The 10322-nt window shown below is 41.8% G+C and overlaps 1 non-coding gene across 1 annotated transcript; it reads left to right on the plus strand.

Annotated features, from left to right (window-relative positions):
- Positions 1-1591: 1591 nt before the first annotated feature.
- Positions 1592-1744, plus strand: LOC128773994 (small nucleolar RNA SNORA62/SNORA6 family). The gene has a single exon (XR_008418475.1). It is a non-coding gene; the product is annotated as a small nucleolar RNA SNORA62/SNORA6 family (small nucleolar RNA).
- The last annotated feature ends 8578 nt before the right edge of the window (positions 1745-10322 follow it).

A 10322-nucleotide genomic window follows, 5' to 3' on the forward strand; every position in this document is an offset into this window, starting at 1 on the left:
AACCATCCACCTGCATGGTACCTTGCTTTGGTGATGAGCATCAAAGGAAATCTTGACTTGTGCTATTGAAAGTGCAGTGTATTTGTGTTTGTTGTGTAGTGTCCTGTGATCAATATGAAATCCCTATTGTCAGTGTTGTGTTTTCAGGGTAGGGAGGGGGGAGGGTGTTACAATGTCTCTCTGATATATTTCAGTTATGAAATAGCCTCAGTTGGTCAGGGTCACCTCTGTTAACATGTGTGAGACTTTACACCCACTATCTTGCCAGACTGCATCCCTGGGGTCAATAGTCATTAGCAGAACTAAAGGTGCCCGAGTGTAGTGAAACTGGCTGTGGTGCCTGACTTCAGGCAGTGCAAGAGAATTCTTCAGAGGACAGGCAAGGCAGTGCCATTCTGAGGCAGATCAAATACAGTAAATCCACAAACATGGAGGTCTTCAAGAAAACCAAGAAAGGACCAAGAAGAAAAACTACATGTCTTGCTGTCCTGAGCTACATAAGGATGCAGAATGGCAGAGACCCCCCCAAGATGACCCAGTTCCCTCTTTGTCCTCATTAAATGTACATTTTTGCATGAAAAAGACCTTGACCAGTCTGGACTTCAAAGAAGGAAAACATGAAGAAACATAAAATTATGCTTCTGAAAAATATGCTGAAATAAAGGTTGTAAATAGCCAAAAGGAGAAAATAAAATTAATATATATAATGGCAATTACACTTATGGGTTGTTGTGTTTCCTCTCTTGGATTGGAAGGGAGTGCCTTCTGGACCTAAGAAGCCTCTGGCTTTCATTGCTCACCTTTACCTTCCCAAGGCTTTGCATATTGACCTCCTCATACCCTGAGATATTTGAATCCATAGTTTTCAAGCAGACTGGAAATATTAATGTACAGTTGAAATTAGTTTACACTTTCACACAAGCCATTTTAATCATATGAAACAAAAATTATAAAACATGTCAAGCCATTGTGGTGCCAGAATACAATGAGGACATTTATTTCCAGTGGCAGGGGCATCTTTATGAAGAACATTTTTAAAAAAGTATCTTTTGGGGTACCTGGGTGGCTCAGTCGGTTGAGCATCCAACTTCAGATCAGGTCATGATCTCACAGTTCGTGGGTTCGAGCCCCGCGTCAGGCTCTGTGCTGACAGCTCAGAGCATGGAGCCTGCTTCAGATTCTGTGTTTCTCTCTCTCTCTGCTCCTCCCCTGCTCACACACTGTCTCTCTCTCAAAAATAAATAAAGATTAAAAAAATTTTTTAAATATATCTTTTGTGGTGCCTGGGTGGCTCAGTCGGTTAAGTGCGCCTGACTTCAGCTCAAGTCATGCTCTCATGGTTGGTGGGTTCAAGCTCCACATTGGGCTCTGTACTGACAGCTCAGAGCCTGGACCTTGCTTCAGATTCTTTGTCTCTGTCTCTGCTACTCCCCCACTCGCACTCTTTCTCTCTCTCTCTCTCTCTCTCTCTCAAAAATAAATAAATAAACATTAAAAAAAAATTAAATCTTTTTTGCCAGTGTGGATGTGCAGAATAGAGAGCAAGAAAGCCCTATGGGGGTGGAAGCAGGTTTTAAAAATTTTGTAGAGTCCTGCACATTGTTAGAGCTTGGAGTTGAGGCCCCTGGCTAGCGATAAACTCACAGGGGTAGATAGCATGCTACATGAGGGGCAAGCCTTTCACTAACACCATGAGGGTCTCTGGCACAATGAGTGGAGTTTGATAGTAATTCTTGCTGCAAGAATAAAAAAAAAATAATAATAGAATTTTTTAAAATAAAAAAACTTTGTAGAGTCACATTAAAACATCCTGCCACTGGCCCAGAAGGTCCTTGTTGTGGCCCACATTTGTGAGTGCACCCACCTCCAAGCACCTTTTGATGAATTCCTTGGAGTTACAACAGGAACCCTAACCTAGTGGCTCCTCTGTGGTCCCCTTTGTGCCCAAAACAGGCCCGCAGAACTGTGCATTCACAGCGTGCTTTGCTGGTCTGCTCATGGTGGGAGGGGCCTGGTGTCCTTATAGGTACACACAGAAGGAGAAAATGCAGTTGAAGGTAAGGAGGAGTTTTCACAGTACACCTGGATCCTGCTATTAGCTACCAAGTTCTTTTCTGGCTACGTTCTTGCCACAAGTCAGGTTTTGTATTTATTTTGTACAAGTCAGGTTTTGAGGGTAGCCAGCGACCCCAGGTGGAGCTTGCTGCCCTTGAATGGTCCTACTGTCAATTGCTGCCCACTGATTATACAGCTACCCTAAAGAATAGGTCAGAAGAAAGGGAATGTGACCTCTTTCTCTCTTTACAGCCTCCCTTAGGGTGAAAGAGCCCTTGCCACAACCTTTCCAGGCTTTCATCAAGGCCTCTCTTCCCAGCCTCCCATGTTGGCCTACCTTCCTCCAAACGCTGGCAAGGCCTCCCAGGGGCTCCTTGGTACTGCTTTCCCAGTCCAGGTCTCTCCTAAGCTCTCCCCCTGATCAGAATCTCAAAAGAATTAGTACTACAAGACTGAGGCAGATTTGTTTTATTTTTTAATAACCGTAAGTGCATTTTTATACTGATACATTTAAAAGTAATAGGGGATAAGAGACTATTCCTCATGAGACTCAAATGAGTTTCTGTCCAATGGTCTGGAAGCAGTTCAGAGACTGCATCCAATGTGGAAGTGCCAGAATTTGAACATGAACTCTTCCCATGGCCAGGCTAAGACTTGCTGCAATAGAATGCAGTCCAGCATCCTTGACTCTAGATTTCTCAATTTCAATTTACAAATCAGCTTCTTAGGAAGTCTCCCTTTAATATCACATGGGGGAAAGATGTTAAAAATTTATTGGAGATAGTGGACACCAGCCCCCACTTCTGTCTAGAATACTCTGCATGCTTTTGGGTGAGACTCTGATCATTTGGGGACTTCTTCCATTCCTCGCCTTTCCCAGCCCATTCTCACCCCAGGCCAGGTGCACCACTCAGAGTTCTGCCCATTAGTAAGATTTTCCCTCCCCACTTTCTTTCAAGACCACACCCATGTTAAAACCACCCCATGTTTCAACCAGCCAGGGCCCAAAGGAATCCCATACGGTCATAAGTGCAAGCTGGGGAAGGGGTGCTGGTGCAACTGTAGCAGGTGGTATGGGGGTCTGGGCTATCTGCTCATGTAATTGGGTCCTCTGCTACTACTCAGGCTAGAACAGGCCAGCACTAGTATCTCTACCATGCTGTATCATTGGATGCAAGCAGCCCAGGAGAAGTAAGGCCTTATTGCAAATGCAGCTGAAGCTGGCAAGCAACTATGCCCCTTACAATAGATTGTCTTGCTAAACATCTGAGTGGCACACCTCCATGGCCACAAAACAAACACATTTTACTATTGCTAATGTTGGTTTACTTCTTTCAGCATACTATTTTGCACCTAACCAAAGACCCTCTTCTGTTACTGTGCTTGTGGTTTGGTATAGGCCAGGACTCCAGGACAGTCTCCATCCTGGCACTCTCTACATACAGGAATATGTGGATGCTTTGCTAAGGGAAGTGAGACCTCCCACCTTCCTCTCTAATGAGTGAAAGGGACTCTGTCCCATCACACTACCAGACAATGGCTAACCATGTGATAGCCAATTTGTTATAGGATAAACCATGTGATAGCCAATTTGTTATAGGATAATCAGTGAGGAAATGTTACATGAGTGCTGCTTGAGGTTACAAAATCCTAGTAACTTAACCACAAAGCATGTTTATTTCCATCTCACATTGTGTGTCTAATGCAGGTCATCAAGTAAAGTTGGGGGTTTGGGGGGAGGTGTCTCACATTAGTGATTAAATGCTATATTCAGAAAGGATACACATCACTCACACAACTCATTAGCTAGAATTATAGCCCAACCCAACCTTGAAGAGCCAGGACATTTACTTTGCTATGTACCTAGGAGAGGTGAACCACATACATAATCACTGAGAAGTACTAAGGACAACCATTGGAAGTTTCCCTTGATCTTTGCAGGAATATTATTTGTTCCTCTTCCCACTCTGAGGTAGTTATGCCCTCCTTTATAGTAGTCGTCTCATCTTTAACTTTGACACATGAGCCAGCAACATATATTAAAATTCCAAAATGCTGCCAATCATCAGTGAGAGTGTTTACCATTCTTAAAGGAGGGATTTCTGGCCTCTGGATGAAGTTGCACCCTCCCTATGGCCAGGAGTGCAATTAGTCGTTCCACCCATCCCAGGATAACTTGGTCCTGAGCGAAGTGGACCTGGAGATAATTCAAGCCTCCATTGAAATCTTTGACAAGACTACAGGTAAACTTCTTTTGGGATCTCAGTATTTCTGAATTCTTCTGAGAGTCCTGTCAAGACTGAGAGCAGCTGGGGGAAAAAAATGTGTGGAGCAGAGATGGGGTGGGTCCATTTCTGAGCTAGCAACTCCCCATGGGTGGATCAGATGACCAAAATGGACTCCTTCTTCCTGTGGGGTCCCCTCAGCTAATAACCTTATGGCCCTACTTATGGGTGATACCATTCTTAGAGAATGAGACTGCCAGCCTGAGGCCTTTCTAATTAGGAGCTTCAAATCCTATTTTTATGGTGGAGGGACTTTATTAAACACTTCCATGAAGTGCTGCCCAGACTGGTGGTACTTCATGTGCTAGAGGAGGAGGTGCTCCCACTGGCATTTCTGGAAGCTCCCTGACCACTGTGGAATCATTCCATTATTCCTATCATCTCCCCACTTAGAGTATCCCTGACCTCAGGGAAAAGAGAGGCCCTTCCATTGCTCCAGTAAGTACCCCAAGCCCCAGTAGTGGGGGTCTGCATAAACCATTTTCTGCAAGGTCACCTTTGCCAGAGCAAAAAAGGAGTGAGGCCAGGGCTTCCGAGTCCTTCCCTCTAGCAAGAGCTCTCATCCAGGTGGGGAGGGAGGTAGAACTCTGCTCCCATCACATGTCAATAACCTGGCACTGACTTTAAGTCAGCAAAGGACTACTGGGCCTGTTCAGGGTGTTTGTAGTCAGCCCAGCATCTCATTGTCATGAGTCTCTGGAATTACACTATCAAGTCATACATGTATGACTATGTCAAAGATATACTCTCCAGAGCTCCAGAGGTCAGCAGAAAGACTGGTCCAGTAGGAGGCAGGATAAACTGATTATTGGCCCAGTAGCTTTCTCCCAAGCCACTGCTAAGTACCAGGTCCTGCTCTTTGAAGGCAGAGGCCCATGAAGGTGGCAAAGCCATCAATGTTAGCAATAAGGGGGCAGAAGGAGCTACCATTTCCATTCCTCCTCTCTAATTCATATAATCTCTACCCTTTTTGTTATTGATTTGACCAATATCCCCAGCCTCTTCTAGTCCTTCCCCCTCCAGCATTATCCATGTCCTACTTGACTGGGACTGCTGGTTCTCCAGATGATAGAATATATGAAGGATCATTTTACTATTGTGCATACTTACATGCACAGTTGAATATTTTTATAACAATTTTATTTTTTAAGTTTATTTATTTTTGAGAGAGAGAGAGAGAGAGAGAGAGAGAGAGACAGCGAGAGAGAATGGGGTAGGACCAGAGAGAGTTGGAGACACAGAATCCAAAGCAGGCTTCAGGCTCTGCTGTCAGCACAGAGCCCAATGCAGGGCTCGAACTCAGGAACCGCGAGTTCATAACCTGAGCCAAAGTCAGACACTTAACCGACTGAGCCACCCAGGCGCCCCTCTCACTTTCATTCTCATATTGTTTGTTGCTGTAGAAACAAAGTTTACTTTTTATATATTGATACTAAGCCCAGCAAACTTTATATTCACTTTATTGATTGAATAGTAACTTAAGTACTTTTGAATTTTCTTCGCATGCAATCTAATCATCTGTGAATCATAGAAACTTTGTTTCTTGTTTTTCTGATTTCTACCTCTTTTATTTTTCTGCTTTTCATTCCTGCACTGGCTAGTATTTCTATGAAAATATTGAATAGAAATGGTGATTGTAGGTATCCTTGTCTAGTTTGCAGTTTCAAATTAAAAGTGTTCAACTTTTCCTCATACAAGTATGATGTTTGCTATAGGTTTTTCATACTTATCCTTTAGCTAGTTGGATAAACTTTCCCTTTTATTCATTTGCTAAGAAACTTTTTATTTTAGAATGGTTTTAGGTTTGCAAAATTTTGCAAAGATAGTACAAAGAGTACTCATATATACTCAATACTTAATTTCCTCTAGTATTAACATCTTATATTCACATGGTGCATTTGTCACAACTAATGAGCCAATTTTGTTATACTGTTATTAACACAAATTCATACTTTATTCAGATTTCCTCAGTTTTTATCTAATGTCCTTTTTGTGTTTCAGAATCCCATCCAGGATCCCACAATACATTTAGTCATCATGCTTCCTTACGATATTCTTGACTATGACAGTTTCTCAGGCATTCCTTATTTTTGATGACTGATAGTTTTGAGTAGTTTGAGGAGTACCACTCAGGTATATTATAGGATTCCACTCTTGGCATCCTTCGGGTGATTTTGTCATAAAGATACTGGGGTTATGGGCTTTGGGGAGGAATAGCACAAAGGTAAAGGGCTATTCTCATGACATCATATCAAGGGTACATACTATCAACATGCCATGAGAGTTGATGTTAATCTTGATCACCTGGCTGAGGTCATATTTTTCAGGCTTCTCTACTATAAAATTACTCTCTCTCCCACCTTTTTCACATTGTACTTTCTGTGGAAGGAAGTCATTATGCATCACACACTTAAGGAGTGAAGAGTTATGCTCCCCCACCTTGAAAGGGGAGTACCTGTTATGCCCAGAATTCGTGATCCCCAAAGACCACCAGGGAGCCAAGTCCGATGCAAAAGCAAAAGAGCCTTTATTCGAGCTAGCTCGAGCTCAATCCCCTACCTGCACCGAGGCAGTGGTGAGATACCAGGGAGAGAGAGCGAGTTTCAAAAGGACAAATGTTTTATTGGGGCCTAGGGGCAGTTGGTGAGGTAATGGCTGTGGCCTCAGCCGATTGGCTGGGTAAGGGTCAGAGTCCTGTTAGGCAGGTGAGAGGGAGGTTACAAGGGGAGGAGGCGTGGTCAAGGTGAAGGACACAGAACAACATGGAGTCGGCCGGCGTAGGCCCGCCTTTTCAGTACCTACAAAAATGATTTGTAATTCCACCACATGAGAGGTGTATCTATAGTCTCCAATTTATTTATTTATCCAGTCACTTATTTACATCAGTATGGACTCATGAATATACACTTTATACTCTGGGACTAACATTTCTTTTTATTATGACCAGATATAGATATTTATTAAATATTTTTATTTATCTACTTAGATATGATGTTCCTCACTCAATCTGTTAATATAGTAAGGCAGTCTTGGGCCTATTTGTCCCTAGATCCATCCCTCATTCTTCTCCTGGTCTGCCCTCAATTATACAGGGGCTAGTCCCTGAAGACTACAATCCTTAGGCTCACCAATATTTGGCTACCATTCTAGTGCAGCCAATTGGAGGCACCAGCAGGAGATTAGAACCCAGGAGGATAGAGAGTCAGACATTTTTCCTCCTTCTTCCTCTGCATCAAGTGGCTTCTCCTTCAATGACTACATGGGCCCTATGGGTCCAGCCACCATCACATTGGCCCACCATGCCTCCAGATACTAGAATCCAATATTTAGATTATAGTAACACTATCACCTCTCTTTGTCCTACCGGCCTGGAGATCAGATTGACTTTCTCATGTTGCTAATTATTGGGTTGTCCAACTTTCCCTCATTGGGTTCCTCCATCACTTGTGTAATCGGTCCTCTGCATTAAATTTTCACTGTGTTAAATATTTAGAGATGTTTCTATTTTCCTGGGCAATCCCTGACTGTTACATGAGGCCAATTACATTGATTGATTTTCTAGTGTTAAATTTCTTTGTTTTCCTGGGATAAATCAACTCTGTTGCCAGCAATCAAATATGTTTCTCTTTATAACTAACAACAAAAATAAAATAAAATAAAATAAAATAAAATAAAAATAAAATAAAATAAAATAAAATAAAATAAAATAAAACAAAATACTCTGGACCCTGAAATCTCCTCTAAATGACATTTTACCTCTCTCATCTTCTTCACATCCTTCTCAAAAACAATTTTTAGACTCAATTTTCAGTTCCACATGTAAGGAACTTGGAAGTTGCCGCTCCTTCCTAAAAATGAATAAAAAGCTGAACAGACTAAAAAATCAACAACTTTACTTAGATCCATAGAAGAGGTGAGAACACAGGGCAAACAAGTTCTCAAGATTATTGAGACAGGCAGGTGAATACAGGAGGTTGAGAACTTAGCAGAGCAGAAGTTCATAATGGAAACCATTGTGGGAACCAGTTCTGGGGTGACCTGTACTGTAAGTGATGAATTGCTAGATGCTCAGTGTAGACAACTTTGAGAGTTAAAAATTCCGGGTTGGGGGAGTCACTGTAGGGGTGGGAACATTATTGTGAGATTTACTCCAGGCACTCAAACAGGTTCCCAGAGTAAATATCAGAGAAAAATCCCCCCATGCTTCTGGTAGAGGAAGGTACAAAGGAACCATTTTGAAATACACCAGAGCACTCTGTTCTTTGTAACAAGGCCTGACTTCAGGGAAGCCTAGTTAACCAGAGCCTAACCTGGTAGGGTATTATCAGAGCATAACTGACTAGGGGAAGGGAAATACCCAACTCCAGTCAGCTCTAGCTTTTCACGTGGGAGAGGGAAATACTCAATTCCAGCCCACTGTAGTCATCCTGTTCCATCAAAGGGAAAGGGAGAGGGGAAAAATAGAAACACTTGTGAAGTTCACAGTGCAGAGGCACAAGCTCACTAAAAGACTGGGATCTAACATAAGACCAAAGAAAACTTCCCATCCCCCCACACTTTACCACTATGTTAAAGTCTTATTTACAGTAGTTCTTTCTACCCAGTACATCATGTCCAACTACCAAGAAAAAAATTACAAGGCATACCAAAAGGCAAAAAACACAATTTAAAGATAAAAAACAAGCATCAAAATTAGATGTGGCAGGGCTGTTGGAATTATTGGACCAGAAATTCAAAACAACTGTGATTGACATGCTAATGGATCTGATGGATAAGATAGACAGCATGCAAGATTGGCTAGGCAAGGTAAGTAGAAAGAAAAAAAAATTTAAGAACCAGGAAGAAATGTGAGAGACCAAAAACAATATTGAAAGAGAAAAATAAAGTTGGAAGACTGACACTACCCAACCTCAAGACTTATTATAAAACTATAGTAATCAAGATAGTGTGGTATTGGTGAAAGAATAGATGAATAGAACAACAGAACACAACAGAGATCCCAGAAATAGACAATATAAATATAGTCAACTGATCTTTGACAAAGGAGCAAAGACAATACAATGGGGGAAAAGATAGTGCTTTCAAACATATAGTGTTGGACAACTAAATATCCACATGCAAAAAAAATTAATTTAGACAGAGACCTTACACCCTTCACCAAAATTAACTCAAAATGGATCACAAACCTAAATGTGAAATGCAAAATTATGAAACTCCTAGAAAATAATGGGAGAAATCCTAGATGCCCTGGGATATGGCAATGACCTCTTAGATGCAACACACAATCTATGAAAGAAATAATTGATTAAACTGGACTTCATTAAAATTGACAACGTTCTGTTCCATGAAAAAGAATATAAAGAGAATGAGATGAGAAATAACAGGCTGGGAGAAAATATTTGCAAAAGACACATCTGATTAAGGACTGTCATCCAAAATATAAAATGCACACCTAAAACTCAAAACTAAGAAATTTTGATTTTAAAATGGGCCAAAGACTTTAACAGACACCTTACTAAAAAAGATATACAGGTTAAAATGCGTACTTTTAAAGTAACTGTTGGGTCCAAGATGGCAATGTAGGAAGACCCTGAACTCATCTTCTCCACGGAACACACCAAATTACACCTGTTAATTGAACAACTCCTCCTAAATAAGAACAGAGGGCTGACTGAACAATTTCTGCACAACCAGAAATAGAACTACAAAAGAGAACAGCAAGAAAGATGGAGACGCAGTAACAAAGGGAAGCCCTACCCCTGATGCTGTGAACAGCAGTGGGGAAGGATAGTACCAAGGGACCAGGAACAGATTCCTCTGTCCTTGGGCACAGAAAGAAAGCCACAGTTTAAAAGAGCAAATAGCATATGAAAGAGACAACCACTAGAACTCTGCCAAAAGGTAGAGGAGCTGCGGGAACACTCTCCAGGTCAGAGAGACTGGAGAACAACATGGTTTACATTCCCACTCCTGTTTAAATAT

Source organism: Panthera pardus, unplaced genomic scaffold (genome assembly GCF_024362965.1).
Source record: "Panthera pardus isolate Hobbes unplaced genomic scaffold, ASM2436296v1 HiC_scaffold_27, whole genome shotgun sequence".
NCBI lineage: Eukaryota > Metazoa > Chordata > Mammalia > Carnivora > Felidae > Panthera > Panthera pardus.